The following is a 12619-nucleotide window of genomic DNA, read 5'->3' on the forward strand; positions in this document are numbered from 1 at the left end:
AAAAAAAACAGGTGGCTAAAATCTGATGGAAGATCCCAACTGCTGGACAGAGTCATCACATAGATGATGGTCACTGATAACCAGCCATTTACAATAGTGTCTGACTCTGGATTTCAGCAGTTGGTGTCCATGCTTGAGCCAAGGTACACACTGCAGAGTGGCAAATTTTATCGAACTGAAATGCTGCAAAAGATTCACCCAAAGGTCGTTGAGAAAGTAAAGGCTATGCTGAAACCAGAGAATGCTGGCAGCTCACTCTCATTCACAACTGATTGCTGGTCAGGACAAACAGAATCACTAATGAGCCTTACATGCCACTTCATTGACAGCGGATGGACAAGAAGGCATTTGGTGTTGAATACAAAAGTGATGCAAGGATTCCACACAGGGGAGTACATTCGAGAAATGTTTCTAGGCATGCTTGAAGAATGGGGAATCACAAAAGACAGAGTGATGCTTGTGCTGCGAGACAGTGGAGCGTACATGGTTAAAGGTATGAGACTTGCTGAAGTGTCAGACCTCAGTTGCATGGCACACACCCTCCAACTTGTGGTAAATGATGGTCTGTCAAACCAGAAAGCATTGCTTGACATAATTAGCATGCTGAAGAAGTGCGCAGGCCATTTCCATCATTCTATTCTTGCCAAGCAGCGACTGAGGTGCATTCAGGAAGACCTTGGCCTACCCAAAAACAACTTGATACAGACTGTTCCAACACGATGGAACTCAACGATACACATGTTACAAAGGAAGGATGCTGGAGCAGAAGCGAGCTCTCACTATCTATTCTGGTGAATATAGACTTGGAGGACATTCTTGTCCTACTGCTGATCAGTGGGACATAGTAGCCAACATTATTGAGATGCTCCTACCCATTAACCACTTTACCACCGGAGGATTTTCCTGCTAAAAGACCAGGGGTTTTTTTGCAATTTTTTTACTGCGTGACTTTAATGGACAATTGCGCGGTCGTGCGACGCTGTACCTAAACGAATTTCACGTCCTTTTTTTCCCACAAACAGAGCTTTCTTTTGGTGGTATTTGATCACCTGTGCGATTTTTTGATCACGCGCTATAAACAAAAAAAGAGCGTAATTTTTGCAAAAACAACAATATTTTTCATTTTTTTTATATGAAATTCCCCCAAAAAAAAATGTAAAAATCAAAATTTTTTAACATTTTCGGCCAATTTGTTTTACGTTACCTATGTTTGGTAAAAAAAAATCGCAAAAAGCGTATTTTGATTGGTTTGCGCAAAAGTTATCGCGTTTACTAACAAAGGGAAAGATTTTTGTCATTTTTGGTGTTTTTTTTTTTAACGAGTAATGGCGGCGATCTGCGATTTTTTTTGCGGTACTGCGACATTGCGGCGGACAGATCGGACCCTTGACTGACATTTTTGACACTTTTGGGGGTACCAGTGACATTACTGCAGTAATCAGTGCTATATATATGCACTGTTACTGCAAAAATGACACTGGCAGGGAAGGGGTTAACAGTATTGGACAGGGAGGGGTTAAGTGTGTCCTAGGGGCGTGATTCTAACTGTGCAGGGACAGGTCTACTAGTGTAAAAACAAAGATCAACAGTTCTACATAGTAGAACTGTCTGATCTTCACTTTTACACAGGGAGAACTGACAGGCGGCTTGTTTACATAAGCCGCTCTGTCTTTCTCCCGCTGTACCGGCGATCGTAGTGTGACCGGCGGACATCGGGTCCGCCAGTCACACTCCCGCACTCCTCCGTGAACGAGCCGAGGCGGGCGCGCGCCCGCCCGCTATTGGCTCTAGAAGGAGTGACAGGCGAGCGACGTAGACCTACGTCACTCTGCCTGGCCGGGGCCGACTGCCGCAGTAAATATACTGTGCGCAGTCGGCAACCGGTTAAGGAAGTGACACTAGAGGTGAGTCATTACGACTCATCTGTGTCCTCTGTCATCCCATGTGTGAGAGTGCTGAAGATGCTTCTTCAATGGGAAGGACCCAACACACATGGCATTAAAGCATGTAGGCAGGCCATGAGGGACAGCCTCGCCAAACGGTTTGAGAAGCATGAGGAGAATAAAAATGTTGTGCTTGCATGTCTTTTGGATCCTCGATACAAGAACCATCCATTCTCTTCTAATGATGTATTGGCCAAGGCAAAACAATGGCTGCCAGAAGAGATTCAAGTTCAACAGAAGGTGCAGGATGTTCCTCTTGATGAAAAGTCAAGAAGAGAAGGTTTCTGATGTGGAAGAGCAGGATGCAGGAGAAAAATGTCCAAAAAGACAACGGACAGAAGAGAAAATTAATCGTGGTGAAATAGATGCCATGTTCAGTGTTTTATTGGGGCCTCATGCAGAGGATTCTTCTTAATCTGCAATAATGAGGCTGGATGATGAACTTCATCTCTATTTGAAGGAACCAGTAATTGATAGAAAAAGTGCTCCTCTTCAGTGGTGGAAAGAAAATGAGGCACGCTACAAAAGACTTGCTTCTCATGCTAGAAGATACCTTTCTGCTCCTCCTTCCTCGGTACCAAGTGAGTGTGTTTTAGTCAAGTGGCTGCGATTTATAAAAAGAAAAGAAGCCGTTTAACTGGTGAACATGCTGAAATGTTATGCTTTCTGCCCTATAATATTCTACTTAACTGGGAGTATTGATTTGAAAGTGTAGTAGTAGTGTCTGTCCACCAGTCCACTGAGTCCACTCCAATCCACTGTCTAGCTACACAGTGGATTGGAGTCAGTGGGCTACTGCTGCAGTAGTGCGCCACTCACTGCTGCAATATTCTTAAATCGCTACTGCAGTGAGTGCCCTACTGCAGCGGTAGTCCACTGACTCCATTCCAGTCCAATCCACTGTGTAGCTGGTGTGTTGCCTAGCTTTTTTTTCTAGCTTTTTTGCAGTGACTGCAGTAGTTGCCGTGAGTGCCATACTGCAGAAGTAGTCCATTGACTCCAGTCCAATCCACTGTGTAGCTGTTGTGTTGCCTATCTTTTCTTCTAGCAATTTTTCAGTGACTGCAGTAGTTGCAGTGAGAGAGTGCCCTACTGCAGAGGTAGTCCACTGACTCCAATCCAATCCGATGTCTAGCTTTTTTCCTAGCAGTTTTGCACTGACTCCACTGCAGTAGTGAATTAAAATTATTGCAGTGAGTGATTGCACTACTGAAGCACATTAATCCACAATCAGAATGATGTGAAACTAAATGTCCCTGCAATTGAAGTTTTCCTATCAGTTCTCATGCAGTTAAGGTGTGAAGAACGAGCCCTTAATGTTAAAATTGTTAATAAATAAAGTTTTACATGTTCAGTAACAGATTTGTGTCGAAATTTGTGTTTATTTTGCAAACTTTTAAATGTGCAAAAATATCAGCAGATACCGATATGCGATGGCCAAAATATCGGTATCGGCAACGAAAAACCGATATCGGTCGATCACTAGTTATAATCCTCACTTGCTGAAAACCAACACCAAAGAAGTTGCAAAGATTGGCTCAAACACAGGTATATTGAAAAGTTTTGAAAAATGTACTTTATTGAGGTGAAGATGATAAAAAATTACATATAACACGTATTGGTAAATAAACCAAAAAAATTGAATGTTCAAGGGCTAACTATATACCAGTGCAAAAAGCGTCCCAGCTCATAAAAACACACATGGGTAACCTCAAGGGCTCCACCCCACACCCAGACTCCCCACACCCACAGCGGCACACCTGAAATCTGCTCCAAAACACTTGAAGTTTCCCTCCCTGTTGTGGACCAACAGTGAAGAGGGGATGTCCTCCATTCCCCTAATTATTTTTGTTGCCCTTCTCTGGTCTCTCTCCAGTTCCAGCACATCCTTCCTGAGGACCGGTGCCCAGAACTGGACAGCATACTCCAGATGTGGCTGGACCAGAGTCTTGTAGAGTGGGAGAATAATCTCTTTATTTCTGGAGCAAATCCCCTTTTTTTATACATGCCAGTATTCTGTTGGCTTTGCTTGCAACGGCTTGGCATTGCATGCCACTGCCAAGCCTGTTGTCCACCAGTACCCCCAGGTCCTTTTCCATCCTAGACTCACCCAGAGGTTTCCCCCCCCCCCCCCCCAGTGAGTAGCTTGCTTTTGTGTTTCTGATGTGCATTACCAAGTGCACCCATCCCAAGTGCATTACTTTAGTTTAGTATCATCCGCAAATACCGAGATTGTACTAGATATCCCCTCCTCTAGATCATTTATGAATAAATTAAACAGGATTGGTCCCAGGACAGAACCTTGGGGGACCCCACTTTCCACACCCGCCCAATCCGAGTACTCCCCATTTATCATCACCCTCTGGACTCTCCCCTGGAGCCAGTTCTCTATCCAGGTACTCACCCTATGGTCCATACCTACATTCCTTAGTTTGTACAGTAAGCGTTTGTGGGGAACGGTGTCAAAGGCCTTTGCAAAGTCCAGATACACCACATCCACAGGCTTACCTTTATCTAGGTGGCAGCTCACTTCATCGTAGAAGGTTAATAGATTGGTTTGCTCCCAGGGTCTTCACCAACGTGTTGGCTCCGGTTTTGGCATTACTGTGACAGCGGGGGATTGCGGTACCAGGGTACCTGGACGATTTTCTCTTAAGAGCAGACTCCCACTCAGTTCTGGTGGGCGATCTGTCAATCCCTGTACAGACTCTGCAAGAGTTCGGTTGGACAATCAATTTCAGAAAATCTGCTCTGGTCCCTGCCTCCAAAATGATTTATCTGGGACTGAATCTGGACTCAGCCTCTGCGAGGGGGTTTCTTCCCCCGGCAAAGTTGCAGAGGGTGATTCGGTTGCTGTTATCAAGCACTCTGTCCTCATTGCGGACTTGCATGTGAGCTCTAGGCCTGATGGTGTCTACCTTCGGGGCGGTTCCGTTTGCTCAGTTCCACATGAGACCTCTGCAAAGGGGTAGTCTTGTCAAGTGGAACAAGGATCCAAAATCTTTGGACAATCCCATTTGGTTGAGTAAAAATGCACGAAGTACTCTTCCTTGGTGGCTCCGTTCTTTGACCCTGCGTCAGGGCAATCCCTTCTTCCATTGTATTGGACCGTGATATGCACGGATGCCACCCTTTCCAGCTGGGGCGGGGGGGGGGGGAAGTACTTGGAAAGCTGTGCGTCCATGGGACCTGGACTCTGAAAGAGTCCAGACTTCCGATCAATATTCTGGAACTCAGAGCGATAAAGCTTTGCTTGAGTCACTGGACAAATCATCTGCAGGGTTGTCCAGTTCGGATTCAATCAGACAATGCCACGGCCATGGTTTACGTCAATTATCAAGGGGGCACCAAGAGTGTCCTGGCAGCCCAGGAGGTGGCCGAGATCTTGATATGGGCAGAAAATTTTGTTCCAGCCCTCTCCGCTGTGCATATACCCGGAGTGGAAAACTGGCCGGTGGATTACTTGAGTCATTAGGTGTTGGAGCAGGGGGAATGGTCCCTGCACCCGGAGGTGTTTCACCTGTTGTGTGTCCGGTGGGGGACACCCGATGTAGACCTGTGAGTTTCTCGGCTCAACAAGAAGGTACAGAGGTTTGTAGCCAGGTCTCAGGATCCTCTGGCCAACGCCACAGACACACTGGTGGCTCCTTGGGATCAGTATTGGCTGATCTATGCATTTCCTCTGCTGAAACTTCTGCCGAGGCTTCTGCACTGAATAGAGGTGGAAGGGATTCCAGTCATTCTGGTAGCCCCAGGCTGGCCATCGCCGGTCTTGGTATGCAGATCTGGTAAGGTTGGTTGGCGATGCTCCTTGGAGACTACCTCTCAGGGAAGATCTGTTATCTCAATGGCCAATCTTCCATCCTGCTTTACAGTTGCTGACTTTAATGGCGTGGCTCTTGAAAGCCAGGTTATTAAAGGATAGGGTTCTTTCTGACTCAGTGATTCCTACACTGTTGAAGGCTAGAAAATCTACCTCAAGAAAGATTTATCATCGTACGTGGAAATCGTACATCTCATGGTGTGAATTGATTAAGGTGCATCCACGCTGCTTTTCAGTGGCTAGTACATTGGCTTTCCTCCAAAGAGGGGTTGAGCAGCGGTTGGCCTTGGGTACTATTAAAGGCCAGGTGTCGGCTTTGGTATTTTTTCAACGTCCTTTAGCTACGCATTCTTTGATTCGCACTTTTATCCAGGGAGTTTGTCATGTGGCTCCTCTGATACGGTTTCCGTTACCTCCGTGGGATCTTAACTTGGTACTGTCTGTTTTTCAAAAACCTCCCTTTGAAAACCTAGGGAGATTCCTCTGCTTACACTGTCACAGAAGGTAGCCTTTTTGGTGGCTATTACCTCTGCCCGCAGAGTGTCTAAATTGACGATGCTGTCCTGCCGTTCTCCTTCTCTGGTGGTCCACAGAGATTAAGTGGTACTTCGATCTAATCAGTTGTTTCTTCCTAAGGTGGATTCCTATTGAATAAAGACTTTGTGCTACTCTGTCCTAAGCCCAAGCATCCCAAGGAAATTGCCTTACATTCTTTTGCTGTGGTTCGGGCAATTAGGGTTTGTCTGGTGGTTACTGAGTCTTTCAGGAAAACAGACTCTCCTTTTGTCCTCACAGAAGGACCTCGGAAGGGATTGGCTGCATCTGCTGTGACCATATCCAGATGGATCAGGCAGACGGTAGTAAAGGCGTATTCACTAAAGGGTCAGATTCCACCTTGGCTTGTGAAGGCGCATTCTGCTAGGGCGCTGAGTGCCTCTTGTGCCTTTCGCCATCAGGCGTCAGTAATATAAGTTTGCAAGGCGGCAACTAGGTCACCTGTGCACACGTTCACTAAATTCTACAAAGTAGATGTGTTGGCATCCTCGGATGCTTCTTTTGCCTGCGAGGTTTTGCAGGGTGCTGTTTAAAAGAGCAATTTTTTTATCTTTGAGGGTGTATGTTGTTTCTAGGTGAGCTCCAGTTGTTCCTAGTTGAGCTCCATGTTACCTGGTTGGCTAAGTTTAGCCTTTGGGGAATTACGTTCTTTCTCTGCATTTTCTCACCCCTTATGCAAATACTGCTTTGGGACATACTAATAGTTAAGAAGAATATGGAGCTGCGTCTGTCAATGAACGATAGAGAAAACCTGGATAAAATCCTTTTCTCTGAAATTCATTGACAGACGCATCACCCATGAGTGGGTTGGGGTTTTTTACTTCTGACACTGCTTGCAACAAAACGTAATCCCATAACAGAGTGAATGGATGTCCCCTAGGCGTGGTAATGTTTTTTCCTGCCTAGTGTCATACTCCTGTAGGGGATAGCATAACCCAATGTTTAAGAAGAATATGGAGCTGCGTCTGTTAATGAATTTCAGAGAAAAAGATTTTACGGTAAGTCAAAAATCCAGTTTTTACACAAGTGAATATAAAAAATTATATAACACAGTTTATAAACAAGTGAACCTTGAAAAACAACAACTGAAAACCACAGAAGTTAAAACAATCACTCTGAGTCTATATGAACTGTAAATGAAGGGACAAGGTGAAACTGAAGCGTCATAAAGACGCAGGACTGTCAGTTTGATATACCTGTAAGAGACAGACGAGTTTAGTCATTATTGTGCTTTGTACGGCCTGATAACGTTATGTGACCCAGTTATGTCTCTGTAAGTCAGCGTGCAATCAATGGGGGAAGGGCCACATTGTACTGTATAGCAACTGCCTGACGGGTTGGCCTGTAAACCGAAAGCTCCACTTTAACTCTGATTTCCACAATACCCCTCCACTGTTTCCAAAGTCACAATTTTTTGATGTAACTTATTTCCAAAATAAGATGGAACCCTTTAAATCTCACACTAGTGCATTGCGTGCAGTTGCAGGGCAGGTGTGGAGCGCCCCCATTTTGTTGAATAGGCTGCATTCAGCGGGAGGTACTGTCCATCAAACGCAACAGTGGGGATAACTTTTGCAAAGCATTGGCATATATACACTACCAGCCACGGCCTTTGCCTCTTAAGGGGGAGCAGCACAAATGTAAATGAGGCCCAACTGCTTATAAAGTCTTAGCTGGAGTTTGGTTTTAATTTGTTCTATTTAAAAATTCACATCTATCTAAAATGAACCTATCCTGCACAACAATGCGGCTTTTATATACACGATTAAAGACCCTCAGGGAGTGCACTGGCATGCCACGTCCGACATAGGGAGAGTTTTTTACAGACCTCTATTCTTTCAAAATATCGGCAAGTCCACAGGAGATCGAGAGTTTTTTGGATGCCTGCGATTTGCCCTCTCTGTCTGCCTCGGATGTGGCTATGCTCAATGCTCCTCTTACGGAATATGATATTCATGCTGCCTTGAAGTCTATTCAGCATGGTAAATCTCCTGGGGCGGATGGTATCCCCTCGGAGGTTTATGGGCGCTACGCTGAACAATTGGTGCCTATCTTACTTCGTGTATATAATGCAGCGTTTCAGACTGGGAGCTTGCCCGCTTCCATGTCTGAAGCGATTGTCGCCCTCCTGTTAAAACCTGACAAGGACCCGTTGTTGGCTGATTCATACAGGCCCATTTCCCTGCTCACAGCGGATGTAAAAATTTTTGCTAAAATTCTAGCCTCCAGACTCTCTTCCATTATTTATAAGCTTATACATAGGGATCAATCGGGATTTATCCCGGCTTGATCAACGGCCCTAAATCTTAGGCGCCTGTTTCTGAACCTTCAAATTCCAGTAGATAATCCGGGTAATAGAGCTGTCTTTTCACTGAATGCCGCTAAGGCATTTGACAGTGTTGAATGGGTGTACTTGTGGGCGGTCCTACGACGCTTCGGCGTAGGTGAGAATTTTCTAACCTCGATACGGGTGCTTTATGCCGCTCCGACGGCAAAACTGAGAATTAATGGGGAGCTTTCTGAACCCTTCTGTCTTCATAGAGGCACCAGACAGGGCTGCCCGCTTTCTCCAATGCTGTTCGCCATGGCGCTGGAGCCTTTAGCGGCACAGATTTGGGCCTCATCTGAGATAGTGGGCTTCAGAAGGGACTCATATACAGACGTCATTTCGCTCTACGCGAATGATACCCTACTCTACCTGCGTGACACACGGAAATCACTGCGGGCAGTGATGTCCCTTATAGACTACTTTGGGTCTTTGTCGGCATTCTCCATAAACTGGGATAAGTCGGTCCTGATGCCCCTAGATCCTCTTACTGCTCCCCTTTCTGACTGTGCATCGTCGGTAAGGGTGGTTGACTCTTTTAAATATCTAGGGATCCGTGTATCTCCAGACCCTGCTCAATATCTTGAGATGAACTTGGTACCTCTGTTGCAAAGGTTTCGCTCTAAATGCACAAGCTGGTGTAAACTCCCCTTGTCAGTAGCTGGTCGAGTTAACCTAATCAAAATGGTTCCTGTATATCCTTCACAGGTCTCCTGTGTGGATACCCAGGAGGTGGTTCCATAGGATAGACTCCCAATACCGTGATCTGATATGGTGTAAAAAGGTGGCTAGGATTAAACTTTCTACCCTCCAGCTGGGCAAGGATTGTGGTAGGTTGGCGGTCCCCAATCCTAGAGTGTATTTTCTGGCCTCTCATATTCAGCACATGGGGGGATGGGGGCTCCAGGACCCCCTGGATCCTATTGGGTCCCTTCTGGTCCCGTCGGACTCTCCTCACCCGGTGCTTGTCCATCTTGAAGCAGGGTTTTCGCATATGGTGGCAAGATTGCCGACAATCTCGATGCTTCGGATGGTTTGGCGCTGCGTCAGAGGGATGTTGCAGATCAGGGGTTACCTTTTGCAGACCCCGATCTGGCACAACTGCAATTTCGGAGAGCTGCTCCGTCTGGAGGGTGTGGAGGTCTGGGAGGCCTGTGGCCTATATTTCATGGCACAACTGTTTAGAGCCCATGTGTTGAAATCTTTCCAGGATCTGCAGAGAGAATTTGATGTTCCCAGGCACTGCTTCTTTAGGTACTTGCAGTTGAGACATGCCGTTTCGGCCCAGGCCCGAGTTTCTACCTTTCAACTTGCTACTCATTGCTTAATTGGGGATGTTTTCAGGTCACAGATAAGGGCATGATTTCTATAGTGTATCCTCTCCTTCTAGGCTCTTTGCAGGATCCGGCTACTCTCCGGCCCGGGTGGGTTGGGAGGGAGACCTTGGCCCCATAGATGGGGAAACCTGGGACTTATGCCTTACCTCGATCCCGTTGGTGTCCGTATCGGCATCCCATAAGGTTTCTCACCTAATGTTGTTCCATCGGGCGTACAGAACACCCGTACAATTGTTTCGTTGGGGCCGCAGGTCTACTCCCATGTGCCCGAAATGTGACAGGGAGCAGGGCACGCTTATACATATGCTGTGGAGGTGTCCCAAATTATTTCGCTACTGGTCGGTGGTGATTGCCACAATATCTAGAGTGTATCATTTTCAATTACTACGAGATCCTGTGGTCTGCTTGCTTGGGGCTCTGGAGGTTGACACCCTGTCTCCGAATGCGCATGTGGCTATTTTAAGATTACTCTATATTGCCAGTAAACTTATTGCTAGATTCTGGATCTCCTCCAGGGTTCCAGGCACAGAGCAGTGGATTGCACAGGTTAATGCTTCTCTGATTAGAGAAAAACTGATGTATCAGCACCGAAAGGCGCACAAGAAATTTGCCTCACTGTGGCAGCCCTGGCTAGATGACCCTGCCTTGGCTCCACCTCAGTTGGTTATGAACAGGTTGCTCTCAGGGTGAGCTGTGATTTCCTTAAATATATTTGCTTGTACTTTGCAGTGGTATGACTGTCCCCTAACCTTTCTCCTCTCCCCCCATTTCCTCATCTATCTCTCCCTCTTCCCCTCCTTTTTCCCTTACTTCTTGTCCCCTCCCTCCCTCTTTTCCTCCCTGTGTTATCTGCCAGTGTTCCTCCTGTTTAGAGTTATTGTTTCCAGTGGGTTCTAGACAGAATGCTGAGGTATGTGTCATGCAAATATGTTTGCATGTTTTAGGTATAACGGTTTGTTGTTCTATGGATGCTCCTGTATATGCCATATACTGCACATGCTATACATTTTAATGAGGTATGTTATACACCCGAGTATTACAATTTTTGTTATTATTTTCCCATTTTGTACTACCTGCACTACTGTCACTGTCTAAAGATTTGTTTATTTCTGGTGATATTTATTCAGTGTTCTGTTTAAGCTCAATAAAAATTATATTTTCTTGAAGAAAAAAAAAAAAAAAACGAACCTATCCACACACGATGCTTTGAGATTTCACTTCAGAACTAACAGCTTTGTCTTCCTGTTAAAGGAAAGGATAAATTCAACTATTTCCCTCAATAGCCACACTAAATGCATTTCCCCTGGAGGGGGAGGTATAATGGGGGTTACAGGCATGCCTGCCTCCTGGGGCGGGGGGGGGGTTTGGATGTACAGCCACCCCTCCCCCCATGGGGTTATAATGGGTGTGTTCAGGCACCTCTTCCCCACTGGGGGTATAATGGGGGTGTAAAGGCACCACTTCTCTTAGTGGGGAAAATGGTATTTAGGCACCTCATCCCCTGGGGTGGTATACAGGCACCCCTCCTCCCTGGGAGAATATTGGGAATGTACATGCACCCACCCCCTATGGTGTTTTAGAGGGTGTACAGGAACTTCTACTCTAAAATAAGGGTTTACAGGCCCCAGAGTTTCCCCAGGTAATATAATAGTGGAATGCAGGCACCTTTTCCCCTGGGGTGGTGTAATGGCAGTGTACAGGCCCCCTCCTTCCCTATGGTGTTTTACCTCCCCCCTGGGGTGGTATAATGGCGGTATACAGGCCCCAGTTGGATGGTTTATTAGAGAGTTACAGGCATCCCTCCCCCTTCCCCTGGGGTGGTAAAATGGGGGTTTACAGGCACCCATCTCTTCTGGGATAGTATAAAGGGGATGTACAAACACTCCTTCCCCTGGAATTGTCTAATGAGCGTGTACAAGCATGCCTCCCCCCATGGTGGTATAATGGGTGCGCATTGGCACCAGACCCCATTGAGGTGCTGTAATAGAGGTGTACAGGCAGGGGTAATATAATGAAGGTTTACAAGCCTCTTCCCCAAGATCGTATAATGAAGTTGTACAGGTACCCTCTCTACTTTGAGGTGGTAGAATAGGATTACATAGGTACACCTTCCAGGTAGTATAATGGGGGTGTGCAGGCTCCCCTCCTCCCCTGGGGTGATATATTGGGGTGTAGAGGCATCCTTTCTCCCAGTGGGGTATAAGGGGGATGTACAAGCACCCCTCCCCAGTGTAGTTTAATGGGGGTATATAGACACCATTTTCCCATGTGGCAGCATAATCAGGCGGTGTACAAGCACCCTTCTCCTCTGGGCACTATAATAGGGGGGTGTACAGGTACCACTCCCCCATAGATGGGATAGTAGAGGATTACATCCACGTACACAGTGGTCCCTAGCCTTCCTTCTAGCATGATTCCAGTTTAGCTCCTACAGTGCAGGGAGGCAATATTTCAGGGATTACATCACAGATCTGTATGAAGCCTATTTCACACTTCTCATACCAGACTGGACAGACCCCCCTTCCTCCCGACACCACACTGACAGAGGACGTCCATGACAGGTTCTCAGGAAGTGAGTGTAGGGACCTGGGTGTCTATGTGAGGGAGAATGAGCCACTCCATGGTATCTTCTATT

The sequence above is a fragment of the Pelophylax lessonae genome, assembly GCF_965119305.1.
Source record: "Pelophylax lessonae genome assembly, chromosome: 4".
Classification (NCBI taxonomy): domain Eukaryota; kingdom Metazoa; phylum Chordata; class Amphibia; order Anura; family Ranidae; genus Pelophylax; species Pelophylax lessonae.